Below are 22,597 nucleotides of genomic sequence, written 5' to 3'. Positions count from 1 at the left end.
CTGGCAGTGTTCTTTTTACGAATAAGCGGTCGTACTAATCATTTTCTTTTCATCTGAACTATTGCTAGAATATGCGTTTGTGTTTTTATTTGCTCTGTATGTTGTTAAATAACTACTGAACATCGTCTTTGGTTAACAAATTGTTCTAGTATTCGTTTCATATCAGTCTTACGGTATTGAATTATGTCCATATCGTGGGCGAGATATTATCAGGCTGGAAAATTAGCTCTGAATGCATTTTTTTTACACAATTTTCTAATTTTCAGCTGATTTACGATACCCTGTGCGGTTTCTCTGCCAATGCAGAGTTAATTGCAATATACGGTAATTCTGTTATTTTCCTGACACTTTTATATCCGTTCTCAAACGTACTGATTTAGATTCTTTACCCTACTGTAGGTATTTTGCTCTCTACAAATCATCGTTAGTCAAATGAAATAGCCTATAATAGTTGTTTGCAACGAATTAGTAGACAACCTCAATCCCTCCTGACCGCCTCCCTTACGAATTTCTTTCTCACTTTAATCAAATTTACTTTATACTGGTCCTTAAATTACTGAAACTAGTGCTGAGGTAGTTACGGTGATTTCTGAAGTGAAAATCGTTCAATTTATAAGGGTGAAATCAAAAATAACTTTTGTAGCCTTTCCTTGTCCTTAATTGGAAATTTGAGTAACTTCATATGACAACAATATTTCTTCCTTCTTCTACAGTTAACATAATCGCAGATGGGCATTTCTAAATGAAATTTGTTACACAGAAACCTTTGAGACAATATTGACACTTGAAGTTCTTTATATAGTTCATCTATAAGAGTTAAATTAGTGCTGAGGTAGTTTCCTTCATACTCAGCTTATTCACCTTACATACATGAGTCTGTAACAGGTTAGGTTTGGTCAGTGCTGTCATGGTAATTTTTTTCTTGGCCATACACCCCACCCCTTGTTTTCTCCCTTGAAATATATTTTACTCTCCTCTCTCTATTTCTCCAATTGTCATTTAATTATTTTTTTTTAATATTAAAGAAGAAGTAAAGAAATTGTTTTGCTTTACAATTTAATTGTACAAGTTTGATTTAAAGAATACACCATGTAGCACCACCATAGATGCACATTTGTCTCGATGAATCTTGGAGTGTATATTTGCAGCACTTCTTATTTTTCAACCATTATTTTATATAATTCTGGATTCCAGTGCTGAAGAGGTGGATAATTTTTGTTTATGAACATCAAAATAGGTACCGGTAGGTACAGTAGGAACAGGAAGAGATGATCTAAGATCTGTATAGATCTCCACGTACAAAACTTAGGCACCCATATGCCGTATGGCTCCTTACGGACAAAATTTTCATTTCCCCATACGATTAATTAAAAAAAATTGTAGGTTCCATACGATATATGGCCACGTGTGGCCTCCATGACAGCACTGGGGTCAGTTAGTTTAGGCACTTTTACACCTTGCATATACAATCAAATGCATCTCCACAAAAAAATTCCTTATAAATTGAACGGTTTTCACTTCAGAAATCACAGGAACCGCTTCACCCAGGTAAGTAGTTAGCAGTTAATCATTTCAAAGCTCTTGTTATATTATGAAATAGCATCACACAATGCTGCCAAAATAAATGTTCCCAGTGTTAAAATTTAAAATTACAGAGTGTAAATTTCGCTTAGGACAGTTTTTGCTCTGGAAAATTAAAGGAAACAAACAGTATATCAAACCAGCAGCTGAGACACAAAGCACCTGAAATTCGAAAGTGGTTAAAAATGTTTATATTTCGTTCTTTCTTATTTACCAGCAACAGAAGTACCGATATCAGATTTTTTGCAGAGCTAATATCAGAGGCCCCTCCTATTAGAGAATGTTTTGAATATTATTATATTCTGGAAAACTACATTGGCACATCAACCTCCCCTCCCCCCGCCTGAATTCTGGGCTGAAGCACGAAAATTTCGAAATGTACTAACTACAGATGCGGCAGAATATTACCACAATGGTCTTCAGCAAGAATTTTGTAAGACATATCCAAATATCTTCATGGTCATTATATGTATTAAAATAAAACATATACTACATGTGAAGTACCTACTAAAAATGAGAGAAATAGAAATGGGAAGGACAATAAAAAAAGTGGAATGGACAAACACTAAGAAACTATTCATCTTGAATCAGTATGAACAATAGGACACTTTTTTTTGGTGTTAGTGGTATAGAATATGAAATTAAGTTGCATCAATAAGTTTTTCGAGTTTAGCATTACTTTAAGTATTTATTGTCCCCCTGTTGGAAAGATGGAATTACTTTGTTTGAAACTTGATGAAATTTTATTGTACCTTAACTCAATTTATTAAGGTACAATAAAATTCAAAATAATAACTGCAGGCCATTTTAAAATAAATCTGTTGGATGTAAATTATTTCTTAATTTATTAGGACCATAAAGGTATTGTTACAAGCGATAGATTGAATCATTTTTATCTTAATAATTTAATGTAGGATGATTATTTCGGGAATTGTTATGCTCTAAATTGTGAGGATATTTTAATACTTTTTTAAAATATAAATTTGGAATATGTTTCCAGTTAGTAAAGAGTAATTCAGAGAGACAGAGGTCTCAAGCATATTTATTGACACATGCCAGAATCATTAAATATGAAAAAAAGAATTCTTGCACTAACATACTGTTTATAAAGTAACCAAATCTTAAGAAATACAGTATATGTACTGGTATTCTATATAAAGGCATAGGAGTGAATATAAATCTGTTTTAAAGAATTCCTATTTAATATTCCTGCTATAGGAACATGACAAAATAAATACAACGCAGCATGGAAGCTAATTCAACTCTTATCGAGTATTGTTGATGAGATGTGTTATGAAGGTAGACCGAATCATTCAATATAAATGTATAAATAGGACGAATAACAATAGTTTAATTTCAGTGTATGTAGTATCAAAACTGAAAGCGGTAACTAGTCTATGAATGATGTCTTAACAAGTATAAATAAAATGGACTCTTGACAAGAGACACACATTTGGCTTCAGTAATAACTAGGACTTCAAGGAATTTATGGTAGCTCACCTGTCAGGCAAAACTCTGAATAGTCAGTATTGTCGAACTATAGAAGCGCGATTAAAAAGTATTTTTTTCCCCACCCATTACATATGATTGCTTTTTTCAAGTCCCGGTAATAACATTATTAAATTAATTATCCCACATATTTGGGTGGTGCCTTTCTTTGTTTCTGACATAATTTATGACAGTTTCTCTTTTACACTTCAATAGAGAAATACAACTTTCAGTGGACAATGAACGTGTAACTCTAATGGAACTCTAAGAACCACAGCATTAATGTTTTCTTCTTTTCTTTCATGCCCTTTAGTTTTTGTTGCAGATAATATCATGCTATTGGATAATTATACATGCACCTTTCTAATAAAATTGGCATATATTTCACTGGTCTCAGAAGTAAAATTAAATGTATAATAGCTTCTCGGTGCAAAATATTTACTGAAAATTATTGTAGGATTTGACTAAAAATGTCACTTCTCAGGCAAGGTTATTCGTGGATGACTGTATAATATACAGAAAAAATTAGTGATAAATCTTATATCACCGCCTTGCAAAACTAGCTTGACGTTATTGAAAACTGGACTACAACAAATAAAATTAAAATCAATGTGAGCAAAAGTAAATCAATATGTATCCTTCTGTAAAACACAAAATTAAATTCGTCTCATATACCAATTAAATGGATCACCAGTGTCACAAGTAAACACTTAGGTACTGTATATATTTTAGTAACAAACTGGTTGAAATAAGTCACTAATATTACAAGGATAGCCTGGAAAACACTACATTTCTTTATGCGTATTCTTAAGAAAGCTAACCGAAAGTCAAAAGAATTAATGTACATAACCCATGTTCGGTCCACTGCTGTGGAGTAATGGTAGGCACATCTGACCGTGAAATGAGTGGGCCCGGGTTCAAATCCTGATTGGGGCAAGTTACCTGGTTGAGGTTTTTCCGAGGTTTTCCCCAATTGTAAGGCGAATGTCATGTAATTATGCCGAATCCTCAACCTCATCTCGCCAAATATCATTTCACTATCATCAATTCCATCGAGGCTAAATAACCTAGTAGTTGATACAACATCGTTAAATAATCAATTTAAAAAAAGACGTCAGATAAGAAGAGGAAGTTACAAAAGCTTGTAGTGGCGAAGAATTTAAAGCGTACTACAAATGGCAGACAAAGTGGATAGCTTATATTGATGTATTTGTTACGTGACATTACACAGGAGATATCACCACATATAGTTGTAAACAACCGTGGATATTTTAAATCTGAAAGTGTACGTTAGTGTAATTTTTTTTTATTTGGTTATTTTACGACGCTGTATCAACATCTAAATTATTTAGCGTCTGAATGATATGAAGGTGATAATGCCGGTGAAATGAGTCCGGGGTCCAGCACCGAAAGTTACCCAGCATTTGCTCGTATTGGGTTGAGGGAAAACCCCGGAAAAAACCTCAACCAGGTAACTTGCCCCGACCGGGATTCGAACCCGGGCCACCTGGTTTCGCAGTCAGACGCGCTGACCGTTACTCCACAGGTGTGGACACTTTAGTGTAATCAAGTGTTGCTTTGTATAATAAGAACTGTAGACACAGTGTATACGGTAAATCTCTATATGCATTTGAAAAGATTAGTAATCAACTTGACAGAAATGTTCGTGTGTCACAATATAATTTGTAATATTTTATTTGTTAATGGCACTGTTATTTTTATTAAAGTATGCGATTTAGCAGTTACATGTACTTCACAAATGTCTTAATTGTTTCAAAAACAATTAAATGCATTTATGACATTTGGCACAATAATATGAACATTTTCCATTTTGGTAATAAATTAAGTGGCAAGAAAATGTTCATGTGTCACACCATATAATATTTAATATTTTTTACATTATTAATTATTCCTTTTCATTATGATTTTCTGTTTATATTTTGGAATGCTTACGTTAAAAAACAATGATGTGTCTTTCATGAACTCCTAAGTATTTGATTAAGTATCCTGTGAAGATCATAGTTACTTCGAAAATGTTACGTGTGTGACTATGGAATGACCCATCAGTATTGTTAGTATTGTTACAAATTACAAAACCTGAAACTGTTAGAATGGGATCAGGAGTAGTGACAAAAAATGTAATGTTATAGGCCTACATCAACATGACTATTTTAATCCAGTTTCTAATAGTTTTTAAGGTTTGAAGGCCTTTTGAGGTAAACAGTATTGAACATGTGAGGGAAGGGCTATTTCTTGGTAATGGATTAGGCCTGTATATTTTATAATATTATTAACTATATATTGTTAAAGTACCTAGTAAATATCGTAATATGTATATTATATAATACTGTAAACGAGACAATATCACAGGCTGCAAACTAGATAATTCTTGTTTTTGTATAATTATACGAACATGTCTGAAATAAACGAGACTACCATTGGTTAGGTTAGGATAGGATTACTTATATATTGTAATCAGGCTATATGCACAAATTTTCCAATATACTACTATCATAACTAAATAGGTAATGTTAACATTAATTTTCATAAGTTTTTGTGGTGCAAATTAAAATAATACAAAGTAAAGTATAACAAAACTCCGACAACATTATAATCATGAACGTCAAATTCTCTTATTTTATTTATTTTTCAGTGTTTAGTCCCTTATTTCCCATTGTTCTTTGGATTTATCATTAGTGAAATATCAATTAACGGATAAATTATGTTATACACGTTGATAATATAAATAATATTCACGACAAATATATAAAAACAGAAGAGATAACGAATCATAATTTAGCCCACCGATAACTTTATAACATGGTCTAAAAATTCTAGGTAGATTGGCTTTGCGCGAGACTCTGCATTGTATTCTATTCAATACAAAGGGGTACTTTATCTTATCTCTCCGCTTCGCCCACGTGACAACTATAATTAGAACTCCCTCGTTCCGAACTTGCCTAGGTCATATAGGCCGATAATATTTATCCATGGTCATCAATTGTCGACAGTACATACCGTTGCTTACGAGAATATCTCGTAAGCAAGAAATAATCGATTTAGACCGACCGGTCTGGTTCAGAGTTCGTGTCTCGTGATGGTGTTGGTCATTGTGCCATCTGTTGACGATTATTGAACTACATCAAGCCGGCCTCGACTGCAAACCCTAAAGCCTATATAAAAGAGCTATCTGTTAGTATATATGATCTAGGCCGAGATCAAGCTCTTCTCAAAACGACAGCTGTCATATATACCGCACCTCTGTAAGCATTTCATAAATAATTTTTGTGCGAGATCGTGCGTATTTGCTTGGTTTCCGCACAAAACCAATCCGCGGAAAGTGTAAAATTCCACATTCAGTATTCCCAACCAAACACACATAACAATTTCCCTCCTCTTACCGTTTAAGTGGGATATTGATTTTACTGCTTTGGGCTTTTAACCACTGCCATCGTGATCTAATACAGGCCGTAAGGCAGACCACGTGACTCGCTTAACAGCTGATCGCGAAAGGCGGTCTTTCAACCATATGAATTAGTTGCAGTGCATGAAGAATAACATATATTTCTCTGAAATGCAGTGTAATTGCGTCAGTAAAATTTTAAACAGTGATTGTGAGACACTTGTGACACAATTTACTTGCAATTTAAGGTATAATATTATTTCTGGTGTGAAAATTACGTTGTTACAGGCAAAGTTCGTATGTGTAATACCTGCCTTTATTTCGATTAAATGTTGCGCCCTTATGTGGTTAAGTGAAATTTTGGTCTTATAAACAGTAGGCTAAGTATGTGTAATAATATATACGTGAAAGTGAAACATTGACTGGCATGTAAAGTAAGTTGTGATTAGGCCTAAGTGCAGCGTTACCGATGTTACTCTTGTCTAATCCATTATTGCTAGTTTACCGTATTTGTCTTATTAAATTTAAATTATTGCGCCCTTTTTATTTGTGAATAACCTACATTATACGAGTAAATAATACGACGTTTGATAATATACACAATTTGAACTAAAAACGAGATATAGTATATTACGAAAAATTATACCCTATAGTTTTCATTACTGTTACAGTATCTAGAATTGTAATTAGTTGAAATAAAGCACTCATGCTTCATTACGAAATTCTTGCACATTCATTTATGCACGTTTCAACAATTTTCAGTTGCATCGCACGCATATTTTAATGTGTTGAATTTATAGGTTATGTTTATTCTATCAGTACTTGCCTTATTTCCGTATTCGCAATTATGCATTATAATTAAGCATAACGCTACGTATAACTTATAAATGCAATTTGTCTACACTTCAATTGTATTTATTCGTTTCAGACGGTACTCCAGTCTGAAGTCTGATTAGTTTAATATGTTACTAGGGCTAAACTAGCGCTGAGGTAGTTCCCTTCGTATTCATACATCTTGCATATACAAATTAGTTCGGTTCGTTCAGGATCTTAATATGCCTTGCTTATAGGATCAAATGCATCTCCACAAAAAATAAATTCAACTGTTTTCAGTTCAGAAATTACCGGAACTATACCTCAGCGCTACTAAGTAATATAACGTATGTACATTTCATAGGAGGGACTGTGGCGAATTTTCTACCTATAAGTAAGGACGTAACCGTGTTCTGAAGTTTATCCTAAAAATATTTTCTTCTTTATTAAATCTCAAAACCGTTTTCGTTCTCAACTTAAGCCTAAAATGTTGACGCAGATAGCTTATGTTAACATGGTAAATTCTCTTCTCATAAAAATAACACAGTTTTATTTATTATTCCTGCCACATTATGCAACACATAAATGGAACTTATGCACATATTACATTGAATAAAAATTTAATTGTATTATGTATTTGTTCCCTACTATACTGGGTTGTAATGAATTGTATTTATCTAACCTACCAGATTAACACACAACTGTACATACACTAATTTCATAGGAGGGACTGTGGTAAATTTTGTACCTACAAGTAAGGAAGGTAGATGTGCTAAATTAAAATCACAATATAGATAATTCTTCTTTATTAAATCTCAAAATAGCTTCCATTCCAAACTTAAAATGTTGATGCAACCAGGTTATGTTACCATGTAAAACTCCGTTCACATTAAAATAACACAGTTTTGTAATTATTTCTGCAACATATTATGCAATAAGAAGTGTGAAGGGGTCTTATACACACATTACACTAAATAAAATTGAGCGCCGACACGCTATAAAGTAATATATTTCACTCAGCTCCGTATACTCAAATAGAAAAGCCCGACTCATCGAGTGACGTCACACAACCTGCATTACGGCCTGGTCTAGATCACGATGGCAGTGCTTTTAACATATTATTTTTTAGAGACGTTCAATATAGTAATAATTGTAAATTGGAAATTTACCACTGCAATTTCACTTAAATTGCACTGTTAATTATTGTTTTTAAATATTTGCAAAAATTAAGTAAACTCTACAACTCCACTAAAGTTATTGCATTCGTGATGCAAGTAACATTAAGGAAGCCGTGAAAAAATCAACAAGATTCCAGATGCCAATGTAATTACTGCAATATGTTATATAAATAATATTGTTAAAATATTAAAATGAAATATAAATCATTACATAACCTTACCGTTTGTTTGAAGTTCGCATTTATAGAATGGGGGGGGGGGGGAGACAGACGTATATCACGGCCTGCTGGAGTATAGTAAACACAGAAAACATTTTAAAGCAACAATGTTGAAGATAGATATTTTTGTTTTGCTAATTTGCCGTCATTGAACAGAAACCAAGATGGAGATTTCATTGCAACTAATTAGAAATTCCTCTTTCAAGTATGTAATAAACGATCTTCGCACAAAATAATGTACGATATACGAGCGGTATGTTTTCTTTCAATTCTCGGAAATTAAAAAAGCTCAACTACGTTTCGCTTTTTCAAACTTTTCCTCGAACATGAAAACTTCAACATACCGGTACTGCTCTTGTAACGCATATTACTATTAACACACTTACAATTGGAGTTTTGTCAAATCCTTTGCGGATATGTTTCACAAAATACTAAAGATGCGATTTAAAAAAAAAACCTAAAATTCAATTTTTTTTTTATCCAGAGTGTCCCCTTAACAGAACAGTTAATGACGGAAAACATGTGCTGTGCATAATCTTAAATCTGTATTATAAACGGTTCTTAATCGAATAAAATAACTGTATTGATGTTTGACACAGTTCTTTTTTATTTATTATTATTATTATTATTATTATTATTATTATTATTATTATTATTATTATTATAAGTAGGTTATTTTACGATGCTGTATCAACATCTCAGGTTATTTAGCGTCTGAATGAGGTGAAGGTGATAATGCCGGTGAAATGAGTCCAGGGTCCAGCACCGAAAGTTACGCAGCATTTGCTCAAATTGGGTTGAGGTAAAACCCCGGAAAAAACCTCAGCCAGGTAACTTGTCCCGACCGGGATTCGAACCTGGGCCACCTGGTTTCGCGGCCAGACGCGCTAACCGGTTATTATTATTATTATTATTATTATTATTATTATTATTATTATTATTATTAACTCCATTAACTTTTTAGGTACCTAAAACTGTATTTCAGTGCCTACTTATGATCACTTTAGAGCCTAGTTGAGGTGTCTAAAAGTTGATTAATGGCCTAAATGTCTGAAGTCTACTTATAATGTATATTTTTTTCAGGAATCATTATGGCATTAATTTATCTTTTTTATCATTTAAGCGGACTCGGCGTACCTATCTTGTGCGATAAACTTGCGAGAACACTGCACGTGTTAGGAAGAGAGTGAGACAAAGGTACTATATCTCACTTTTTCTTCTAACGAAGGCATCTTAAGGCAACAGCGTACTAGGCAAGTCCCGTAAGACTAATGCTTTTTTCATCTGGAATCCTCTATAGTAGGCCTACACGCAGTGCAAGCATTGAAGGGACCAGACAACAAAATGAGAGTGCAAATTGCCAATAGTTCTTGATTCTTCTTACGTCAATATCATTGGAGTAATAATTACTCTAAATCTGAGACATACAGACACAAGTGTTCCTAAATATTTTGTTGCTCTTCTGAATATATTACATGCTTAATAAAGAACAATAATAATAATAATAATAATAATAATAATAATAATAATAATAATAATATTTTTTATAATTTATCAGTTCTATCAGCAGTCTAGTTTACTATAACTCAATAGACAGAAAAATGATAAATTTTGGTCATATATATTTTTTCTAATGAAAATACTTAATATAATTGACCCAAAAGAACGATTCATGTACCTCGTTGATTTTAATTTGATGTACTACAGAATAGCTTCATTATAGTTTGCGAAAATGTATTTATGTATTCACCCTTTAACATGGGTGTTCACGATACATATTGGACTATCTACACCCAATTGCTGGAAGACAGTCACATCTGACTTGTGCATATACAGGGTATTATCACAGTTTAGTATATACAGTCACGAAGCTCAATACGTAGTAAATATGCATCCATAGATAGTTGCTAACCACTAGGATCACTACTATCGCCTCATTACAGACAATGCGGAATAGTACCTGCACAATCTATTGTTCCTAGCAACCTCACAACTCAAGCTTCGTGACTGTATATACTAGAATGTAGTATTATGCTGACAGAGGATAGATGCCTATGCCCAAAGCAGATGCAAATACATGACTGTGGATTTCACACAACGTTAAAACTTCGACATAATACTTAAGACGCGTATCCACGAAGTGAGGCTGTCACGCGCGGCAGCTTCTTGCGGCAGCCTCTCTTGTTGTTTGCCTCGCGGTTTTGTTCTTTTGGTAGCGAGGCAGGAATGCGAAGCAGTGTCAGCCACCAGTTAGTGCGCGGGAATTGAAGCAGTTAACGTCGGGTTGCTTGATGTCATCTTTATCAACAAATAGTCCACACGGAGCAAGTTAATCACTGCGAGACATCTTTGATCCCATCCAAAAACCAGCTGGATTTGGCTCATAGCCTATGAGCCAAATCCAGCTGGTGCGCGGTTGCCTCACCTATGAGTCATAGGTGAGGCAGTCGCGCACTATTGTGAGGAAAATTATCCACTGAGCGCAGCAAGCATCACGAGGCAGCCTCGGTTCGTGGATACGTGACTTACATCAGAGACTAGTACGCCTATTAAGAAGTATCCAGAGTTACGGGAATGTTTATTGCATTCTGCAGATCATAGGAAAATAACTATGATGTTGATATATTTATTATAGTTCATAGACAAAAAAAGAAAAATATGTATACATATAATCATTGAAGCCTTACATTACATACTTTATAATTTACATTTACATAGATATACAATTTTTAATATAATTTCTAAACTTAACTCTTTAATATAAGATGTTTTGTCTTGCACTTGCAACTAGTTTTGTGCAAGACTCAACTCATTTTAATATGTTGTTACAATTAGTCTTTGCTCACTTGCCTAAGATGAACTTCACGTTTCAATCTGCAATGTGCAGCTATCACATATAAATCTTCCATTATTCTAGTATATTTAAAACTTTTGAATACATATATGTTTTATTTTATTTATTGACAGTGCTATTTAAAAAACTTAACTTTTTTCTTATCCAATTTTTTTTTTCTTATTCAATTCTAGCTATTTCATTAATTTATTCTTTCCATTCTAATTTTTTGACCAAAAAAGATGCAGACCTATTTGCCTTTGTAACTTTATGTTATTATTATTATTGATAAGTTTTCTTACAACTATTTCTTTATTCATTTCTAGGAACTTTTCATTTATGAATTTCATCCGTATTTATTTTGTGTATTGACATTCAAAAACAATATGAATGTCATCTTCGCTATGTCCGCATAATGGGCACGTGCCTTGAGGTATATTACCTCTATTATTTCTTAATCTCCAAATCCCCAGTCTGAACCAGGCTAGTCCAAATCTTTCTTTCATTTTCATATTAACTATATATGTACTCCATCCCCATATCGTTTTATATTCATTAAAATATTATGGAATGCATTTCATTGATACCACTAAAATCATTTTGTCTAGTAATATTTTTACATCTTGATTTAATTAAGTTCAGGCTTGCTGCGCTGTTTCTAGTAGTTAAGTTATCCCATAAAGAAAATACCGGTAACTATGATTTTACTGAAATATTCTTTCACAGGTTATGATAGAAGAAAAATGACGGCTGAAATGTCATTGATCTGCTTCCGCTTCTCTGGTTTTTCCCTTTGTGGCATTCGTTTATGTTCGACATATATGTTGACATATATTAAGTCAATTGTCATTATACAAGGAGCGCACTCAATTGAATGACTTAGTCGCCGGGATTCCACAGTATATAAGCAGCTCAGTGGTTAGAGTACTTTGTATGTAGAACCAAGGACCCAGGTTCGATCCCCGGCACTGCACCAGAGCGAATTTTTCTCCTCTAATAACCATTGTTACCATAACAGATAAATTCTGTAGGACTAAAAGTCAATCTTTACGTAGATTCTTCGCCCAACAGTGCATATATACTGTGGAATCCCGGCCACCAAGTCACTCGAGTGCACTCCCTGTAAAATGGCAATTGACTTAATATATCTCGACATATATGTCGAACATGGAATAAGGCAACAAGGGGAAAAACTAGGAAAGGAGGATTTAATCCGGTGCTGTGGACTGAACTTCTGCGTCACTCAGTGGTTAGAGTGTTTGGTATGTAGAACCAAGGACCCGGGTTCGATCCCCAGCATCGGAGCGAATTTTTCTCATCTAATAATCATTGTTACATAACCTTTTCACGGCGAGTCCTGTTGAATTGCTGATCGCTTATCAGTAATGCATTTCACTCGAAAAACAGAGTGAATGAAACAGAGGAATTTGAGACCGAGGCACGAGAATCTTCATAGCTGTGAATTAATAATGATGTTGATGATGATGATGGTGATGTTTCAAGTGAAACACCTTCGAAGTTAAGTTTTATACTTTCTCAAAACAATACTTGCATGAATTATGAGGAATTATTTATAGGTATAATCATATAGAGAGAATTTGTATATTTAGGTTATCATGAAAGATTAATAACTTACCAACATTATGGTCACTGGCCCTTACAGCGATATCCAGGAGACACTGTATCTGTCGTTTTCTAACATGTGCTCCAGAGCTACATACAGCCAAAGAAGAAAATGCAAACTCAAAATCCAGCTCCACCTCATGATGCTGAGGAGACCCTAAAAGTAAATAAATTACATGTTTTATAGTATTAAATGCGGAGTTGGATGAAGAACAAAAACTGCAGTACTCTTTTATATGATTATTCAACATAGTCGTCTTAAGATTTTATCCTCGAAATTATTGAAATCAACTTTACAAGGAGTTATACCTGAAAGCTTGATTTGCATAATACACGTCATACCTAAAAGCTTGATTTGCATAATACACGTCACTGTTCGTTAACAGAAAACCACAATTTAAGTCACACAGAGTTATTGTGCACTCAATGTTGGTTGCTTGAAGGTTGTCAGTCCACTTTGAGGTCTGTGGATATAGAGGGAAAAATTGGATTGGTGTCTGGTAGAGTTCCGGGTAGCTCAGTTGGTAGAGTGTTGGTACGTTAAACCAAAGGTCCCGGGTTCGATGCCCGGCCCCGGAACAATTTTTCCCTCGAAATTATTCATAGTTATTATTGCATTGGGCAACAAACGTCTCCTCTCATTTACAAAATACATGTGTTTTCTATCGAAATGTGTGGAGCACAAAACACTATGTATTGTGGGAAATCATTTCTCTCTCTTCATTTGTGAAACCCACTGCTTAGTTAACAAATCATTTTTTTCAGTGGGAATCTGTAAAAACAATGAACATGTTACAGACAGCGAAGTTAAAGAACTAAGAGCTCCTGGGAGGAGAACAACGAAAATTTAGAAAATGAAAATAGTAAGAAGTACCAGCAAAACAAATTTAAAGAATGGGATTACCTTCGTCGCCCATTTTCATTGCATTTCATCCCAATATTTGTCTTAGTGTCGAAGAAAAAAATTAAGAATGCTGGCTTCACTACAAGGAACTGGTTTCAAACCTCAGCGGGTGCAAGCCAAATTCCTAGTAAAAAAAAATGCTATACAGAGTGATTTATAAATCCCTCCGGAGTTTCGGAAGTTGATAGTTCAATAACCATAACCTACACAGCAAAAACACTCATATCAGTAAATAATAATCTACCCAAGTTTGTATTCGTAATAGGTGTGATAGTATAGTTATAAATTTAACTCCTGAAAGCTTAATTTGCATAATACACGTCACTGTACGTAACAGAAAACCACAATTTAAAGTCACACAGAGTTAGTGTGCACTCAAATGTTGGTTGCTTGACGGTTGTCAGCCCACTTTGAGGTCTGTGGATATAGAGGAAAAATTGGATCGGTGTCGGGTAGAGTTCCTGGGTAGCTCAGTGGGAGAGCGTTGGTACGTTTAACCAAAGGTCCCGGGTTCGATACCCGGCCCCGGAACAATTTTTCCCTCGAAATTATTCATATAACAAACATCTCAGAAAAGGTTGAAAAGAAACTGCAAATCCTGAAAAGGTTAGCTGGTGCTAAATTGGGCTGCTCAAGGAGAGTCCTTAAAATGTATATTAAACCAAACCTCTTGTACTGTTCTGAAGCATTAATAACAGCAGCAAATGCTAACATCAACAACTACAAAATCAGGCTCTTCGTCTAATCACTGGAGCAGTTAAATCCACACCTGTTGATGCCATGCTTACCTTAACACGGATCCCATCAATAACAACAAAAATAGAAGAACAAGCACTGCTCCAACATGAGAAAATGTTACGACTGCCAAACTCTAAATGGACAGGAAAGAACCTCCCTTCTTCAATTCTTAAAACTCATAGTAGTTTCCTAGAAAAGGTAACACAGATTAAATCCAAATTGAACATTCCTAACATCAGAGAAAATGTACTCATCATAAGAGAAAATCCATTGGAATTATTGCAACCTACCTTCAGTTTGGAATTAACAGAGGAAATAAGTAAATCAGACACACCAAAAGAAATACAAAAACTTCTAGCACTGGAAACGATCAATACTAGATACCCTACAGAAGAATGGCTACATATATATACCGACGGATCCACCACAGAAAACCTTACTGGAGCTGGGGTTACATGTACACATTTTTCCTTTTATCATTCTGTTGGCAGAGACACAACAAATTATGATGGTGACATAGAGGCTATACACATTGCTCTCCGACAATTATTAAATCTTCCCTTAAATAAATATAACAAGACAGTAATTCTTTCAAATTGTAAAGCTGCAATTCAGGGAATATGTTCAAATGCTACAAAGAAGTCAACAAAAATAAGAGAATGCTACAAAATGTAACACAACTCCAAAAAGTTAATAAGATTGTCCATCTCCAGTGGATTCCAGCACACTGTGGAGTCATGGGGAATGAAACCGCAGACACACTTGCAAAGAAAGGCACAACAATAAAACAAAAGCCTAAATTTAATTTCTCATATTCCTCAATAAAACGCTTTATCACTACAAAATTTTCTCATTCATACCTACAAGAAATAGCATCAAATGCTAAAGACAAAAAATGGATTACACTACTTTCCAACCCAGATATAATCCCTCAGAAACCAAGGAAAACAGCAGTTGCAGCCTTCAGACTACTGACAAATCATGACTGTCTAGCAAGTCATCTCTACAGAATAGGTATCTCAGCTTCACCAATATGTGTCCTGTGTAACGATCCAGCAGAAATGAATGAAGATCACTTGAAGACCTGTGAAGCATTAAGATCAGAAGAAACTACAGTTCAAAAGTATTGGAAAACACGACTGCTAATGGCTTCATTGCCAGATGTAAGGCACTAGACAACAACAACAACATAAATAAATAAATACATAAAAACAAATAAATAAATAACAATAAATAAATAAATAAATAAATAAACAAATTTAAAACAACAGTTTAACGTCAGGCACATGATGAAATGTTTTCTTTTCGGTGCCTGATTTACAACTGTTTTAAATTGAATTAACCCTGGCAGGCATTTGGCAGTTTAATTAAAAATAGAAGCAGGAAGGAAAACCCGGGCAACGCTGGGTGCTTTCGGCTAGTAATAATATAAAACTTGGGACAAGCGTCTGACACGTTAGGCCTATTCGTGACCAATAATTTTCCTCCTTGAACGAAGTAACATTGTTGTTAGTTACTAGGAATTTCTTATTATGAAATCCATATTTTTAAACTTTAACTTTATACTAATAATGGATTGTTATTACGTGCGGGTAGTCTAATGAGAGGAAATTTTTGTAGAATAACTTTACAGGATATTTAAATAAATTGAAAGTTTTTCGTTGAATAAAGAGACACACGAATATCACTTTATTAATGACTTTATCGCTGATCATTGCTTGCTATTATTATTATTATTATTATTATTTTTATTATTATTATTATTATTATTATCATTATTATTGTTATTATTGTAAAATTAAGAAATGTATATAAAAAGTTTATACAAGATTTTCCTACGTATGATTTAATAACTACAAAATGCCAGATTGTGCCGTGTTTGGATGCAACAATTATGCGAAGAAAACCGAAGGCAGAGAAGTCATATACTTCCAGGTTACAAGGAATGATGACCTGGCTACAATATGTAACGAAATGACAAACATACTGACATACCGCACATCTCAGCGACATTTGTAGCTGCACGTGTAGCCACCCAACAGCAGTAAATGTCACAGAAGAAATGGACCGGGACCCATTCGAGTTGCGACACAACCTTGGGATGCGCCAAACTTGCTACATTTACTGCTCCGTGTGGCCACTTGCATTTAACTCAATGCAGTCTATAATTCAGCTACATTTGTCGCAGAAAACTTGCTACAAATGTAGCTCGTGTGGCTGTACCTCTTGTTTGACATATTATATGTTGACTATTAAGTCAACTGCCATTATACAAGAAGCGCACTCAACTTAGTGACTTGGTGGCCGGGATTCCACAGTATATATGCAGCTCAGTGTTAGAGCGCTTGGTACATAGAACCAAGAACCCAGGTTCGATCTCCGGCGCTGGAGCTAATTTTTCTCCTCTAATAACCATTGTTACCATAACAGATAAATTCTGTAGGACTAAAAACCAATCTTTACGTAGATTCTTCGCCCAACAGTGCATAATACTGTGGAATCTCGGCCACCAAGCCACTCAATTGAGTGCGCTCCTTGTATAATGGCAGTTGACTTAATATATCTCAACATATTATATGTTGAACATGGTGTAAGGCCACAAAGGAAAACACTAGAAAAGGGGGATTCAATCCGGTGCTGTGAACTGAACTTCTGCGTAACTCATTGGTTAGAGCGTTTGGTATGTAGAACCAAGGACCTGGGTTCGATCATCTAAAGCTTTTCACAGCGAGTCCTATTGAATTGCTGATCGCCTATCAGTAATGGATTTCACTCGAAAAAATTAAGAATTCTGGCTTCACTACAAGGAACTGGTTTCAAACGTCAGCGGGTGCAAGTCAAATTCCTGGTAAAAAAAAAACGCTATACAGAGTGATTTATAAATCCCTCCGGGGTTTCGTAAGTTGATAGCTCAATAACCATAACCTACACAGCAAAAACACTCATATCGGTAAATAATAATCTAACCAAGTTTGTATTCGTAATAGGTTCCATAGTATACTTATAAATTTAACCACTAGGTGGGAAGTTATAACGAAAACATGACGTTCACTGGTGAAAAGTAAAAAATTTCCAGTGTCTTAAAATTCACTAAATGTGAGTCGATTGCTTCTACTGTGTCTTATGATAACTGTGGTATCGATTTCCGAACCCTAGTAGGAATTTATGAATCATCCTGTATGTACTGTAGATTGGTTTCTCGAAGTAATTCTCTTTTTATTGTCATTCTTTCACATTTTTCAGAAATGAAAAAGAAATTCGCCATCCCAAATTATCTTTCCATGAAATCAACGCAATTGAATGCGTTCGACGTGTTTTGTATGCAGCAAGTTACAGTGGCGTGCATTCTGGGTAGGCTAGGTCTGCTGCGCCTACCCAGACAGACAGAAAGAAATTTATTAAATTTGTATTTAAAAGTAATACTGTTAATTTAAGAAAGTCTGCAGAGTCCTTAACTAATTTCAGCAAACTTTGGCTTGGCATCCTATTTTCATTTCCTTTTGGCTGGTACTGTACGTCGCATTTGAATTATTTTCCGCTGTGTGCTCACCCTCGCGTCATCTTTCGTCACTGGAGAGTGGAGCTCCTGGCACCACAGCCTACCCGGCCCTGCAGTGAGCGTAGTGTTCCCCTTCGTAGTCAGTACATTAGAACAGCTGGCGCATGCGCCCTGATTTACGTGTCTTACCCATTGCCGTAATACGCTAGGCTGGTAGGCGCTATTGAAAGCGCTTTGGTGATGAAATTACTGTATTATAGTGTTTATTTGAACTTCTGGTGGTAAAGTGAGTGTGTTATAGAGTTTATTTGAACAAAGTGAGGTATAACTAGTGCGATATTGTTGTAATATGGCAGAAGATCACTGTATAATTGAACAGATTTTTAAAAAGCCTTTCGGTTGTAGATCATTTAGCGAAAAAGTTGAAATTGTAACTGTGGGGGAAGACCAGTGCTGGCGCTTCCGAAATGGTGAAGAAGAAGAGAGAAATATTGATACGCCTAATCGACGCAACGTGCTTCTTAGCCATGCAAGAACTGCCGTTCAGAGGGCATGGCGAAAGTGAAGATTCACTTAACAAAGGCAACTATATAGAACTTTTACATTTGTTGAGCAGCTACGACACTACTCTTCGAGAACATCTAGAGTCGTCTGCAACATTTAAGGGCACATCGAACAGAATTGTCGACCTGGTTGGCGAGTTGGTATAGCGCTGGCCTTCTATGCCAAGGATGCGGGTTCGATCCTGGGCCTGGTTGATGGCATTTAAATGTGCTTAAATACGACAGGCTCATGTCAGTAGATTTACTGGCATGTAAAAGAACTCCTGCGGGACAAAATTCCGGCACATCCGGCGATGCTGATATAACCTCTGCAGTTACGAGCGTCGTTAAATAAAACATAACATTTTAACATTTAACATCGAACAGAATTCAAAATGACCTGATAACTGCTATCAGTGGCGTGTTGATGGAATCTATTAAGAATGACATTTCCATGGCCCAGCATGTTGCAATTACTTTAGATGAAACATCCAATGTAAGCAACAAATCACAACTATCCACCACTCTCAGGTATGTCCATGACCAGACAGCATAGGTTCAAGAAACGTTTATTTCCTTCACTGATGTGAGTGCAGATAGATCCGCTAATGGTTTATTTAATCATGTAATGGACATAGTGGCATCTTATGATATCAGAGACAAATTAGTTGGTCAAACATATGACGGTGCGGCAGTGATGGTTGGAGAAATTAATGGACTTACAACCAAAGTTCAAGACATTTATCCTAGAGCTCTATTTGTTCATTGTTTCAGTCATGTCCTAAATCTAGTCTTATCTCAGTCAGCTATGAGTATTAAGGAGTGCCGGATCTTTTTTCAAACATTGAATGGAGTAAGTAGCTTCTTCTCCAAGTCTACAAAACGTGTGCATGCTCTTACTGAATATTCCAACAGAATAATTCCAAGAAATGCACCCACAAGATGGAATTTCTCTTCCAGAATAGTCAATGTTGTAAAGGAGAACCGTGAATTGCTGGTGGACTTTTTTAAAAATATACTCAACAACTCATCAGACTGGGAAAGTGAAACTGTTGCTCTTGCGCGTGGATATTTGTCTTTCCTTTCAGAGTTTGAGACCAAATTTCTTCTAAATGTGTTATCAAAGATCTTTGCATACACTGATATTCTGTACAACATTCTTCAAACGAAGCATTTGGATATTCTGTATTGTGTAGAAAAGTTTAATGAAACAAAACGTATTGTTCTACACGAGAGAGACAGATTTGATGCATTTGTAATGAAGTCGAATGTGAAGAAGTGCAGCGAAAAAGAAAATGATGTCATAAAATACAGGAGAATATTTTTTGAAATAATAGACAATGTGACAAACCATATTGTCGTGTGAATGCAAGAACTAGGTAACTCGAAATTTGCGTTTTTTAGTTAGCTCTTTTATAGCATAGCAAAAATCGCACAAAATGTAATGCAAGAACTTGGTACCTGATTGAACGATACCAGCGACATCTATTTTCCAATATAACAAATAGGTGAATGAAAACGAGACTTATTCCTTAGTGCAATAAATAAGTAAATAGGCAATGTCACAAAATATGAAAAATCAAGTTACCTAGTTCTTGCATTCACACGACGATATTACAGATAGTTTGGAAATCTCCCTCAGTTGGAAATCATTTCATTGCTTGATCCAACCAAATTTCAGTCTTATAAATTAAATTTTCCTAATTCCTCCCTGGATGTGCTGAATGTAAAGTACAGTGCAATGTTTGACATAGTCCGTCTAAAAAATGAACTGACAGTCCTATATTCAATGGAGGAGTTTCGTGGAAGATACCCTCATGAACTGCTAACACATTTAAAATCAAAAGAACTCCACACCGCATTTGTCGAATTGTACAAATTGACCCTACTGGTTTTGACCATACCAAGCACATCTGCATCTACTGAGAGGTCATTTTCTGCCCTTAAGCAGATTAAATCATTTCAAAGATCAACTCAAGGGCAAGAAAGATTGAGTAGTCTAGCCTTGATGTCCATTGAGAAGAAAAAGCTGAAAGAAATCCGAAAATCCCCTACATTCCACAGCGATGTCATTGAGGAGTTTTCTAAAAAGGACGCAAAATGGAGTTCACCTTAAAGTAAATAAGGTATGATTTATTTAATTACTAATTTATTTTATCATTAGTTTCCGAAGGTTTCCGTTTTCTTACCCTCCTTCTGGCTGCTGCTCTGGTTTGATGTCAGAACTCACTAAAATTATATCAAATATAAAATTATTATCAATATGTTCGAGATATTATAAGTTGTATACCTATGTAGCATGCAAACATGAAGAGCCTACCCTAATGCAATAGGATCCGCACGCCACTGCTGTAAGTGAGTTATTATGAAATCTGTAAGTTACTGTAATTTTATATAAAATCATTTCCTTGGATTTGCACTTTCCCTCAATTTACACCATGTTTCCCCTGGTCCCTTGAGAAGTGTAAAAGAGAAGTTGTACTATGCAGGATGATTCATGACCCATGCATTAGGAATCAGTTTATAGGTCATTGTGAGAAAAACTGTCACATGAACATACATACGATGATGAATATTTAAGGAACTACAGCTATTCCAATCCTAAGAAAGTAGAAGCAGTTGTGAAGAGAATTAATGGGAATCAATTAAAACTACACAGAAAGATCATGATGAATATTTAATAGGATGCGAAACTGCAGTCAGCACCATCTGACAGAAGGGGGTTCAAATAAGATGATCAGCGCCCGACGTAGTGTGTGGTGAACATTAGAACTACGTGTTGGGTAGATTACCCAGAGTTCTTTATTTATCTGTTCGTTCGAGACGAACAGACGATGCTAGAGAAGACAAAATGGCAACCAGAAACTTGCTAATGAGTGGACATAAAGTGATATTAAATGTGTGTATAAGCACTGTATGTTAAACAGTGATGTTTATGGACGTTGTAAAAATAGTGTTGTTGAATGTATTGTAAAGTAATAGTAATATAATAAATTGAACTATGTAAGTAGTTTTTGCAGAATTTCCATTGCGCTGTACACTAAATACCCAAAGAATACAATCCCAATTATCTAACCTTTTGCTTAATTTTCTGTCTCTGTTTGGTTATATTTTAATTGGGTAGTGTAAAAAAGATCATCTCTTTACTCTTCCTGCTGGCTCTGGTAAGAATTTTCAGTGGAAGATGGTGTGAGAAATAAAAATGTAAATGTTTTATTTTAAAGTGGGTTAGTTGAGAATATCGATGAGGGTGGAAGAGAAGGAATATTTTCTGCATAGTTTAACATTTTCGTCACCAGGTGCGTTGCTAGATGTAATAATTTTTCCACCGTCCAACAAATGGTAGCAAGATCAGTTTCTACATTAGCACCTCTAGCATGTGTTACGGAAAACTCAGTAAGTTTCGCATCCTATTATATATTCATCCATGGAAAGATTATTAAAAATACTGTACTGGTATTAAACAGAAACTAAGCAAATTTCAGTTTGAAAGCACATTTTCAAATATTCCTCCTTCCACTTCATGCACTTTGTGGCACAGATGTGAATCACTAGCATAGCATTTCATAGCTCAGTCTAGTTGATAAGCACAGCAGTGTTCACAATATCAGCAACTAATTGTTCTCAAGTCTGTACTTTCGTAAGTGAACTGCTACTACACGAGGAAAGTGAAGGGAGACACCATCATGTTGATAATACATTCATCGCCTGGTCTCTAATGGGACCTCTTCCAATGTAACATCACAAAATGGTTGTTAAGCTACTTATCGACAACTG

At 35.1% G+C, this 22,597-nt stretch overlaps 1 pseudogene; it reads right to left on the bottom strand.

Annotated features, from left to right (window-relative positions):
* Window positions 1-22,597, bottom strand: part of LOC138693830 (uncharacterized protein CG3556-like) — a 114,403-nt pseudogene that overhangs the window by 77,470 nt on the left and 14,336 nt on the right.

Source organism: Periplaneta americana, unplaced genomic scaffold, assembly GCF_040183065.1.
Source record: "Periplaneta americana isolate PAMFEO1 unplaced genomic scaffold, P.americana_PAMFEO1_priV1 scaffold_22, whole genome shotgun sequence".
In the NCBI taxonomy this organism is placed as follows: domain Eukaryota; kingdom Metazoa; phylum Arthropoda; class Insecta; order Blattodea; family Blattidae; genus Periplaneta; species Periplaneta americana.
This window is presented reverse-complemented; position numbering and strand designations above follow the sequence as displayed.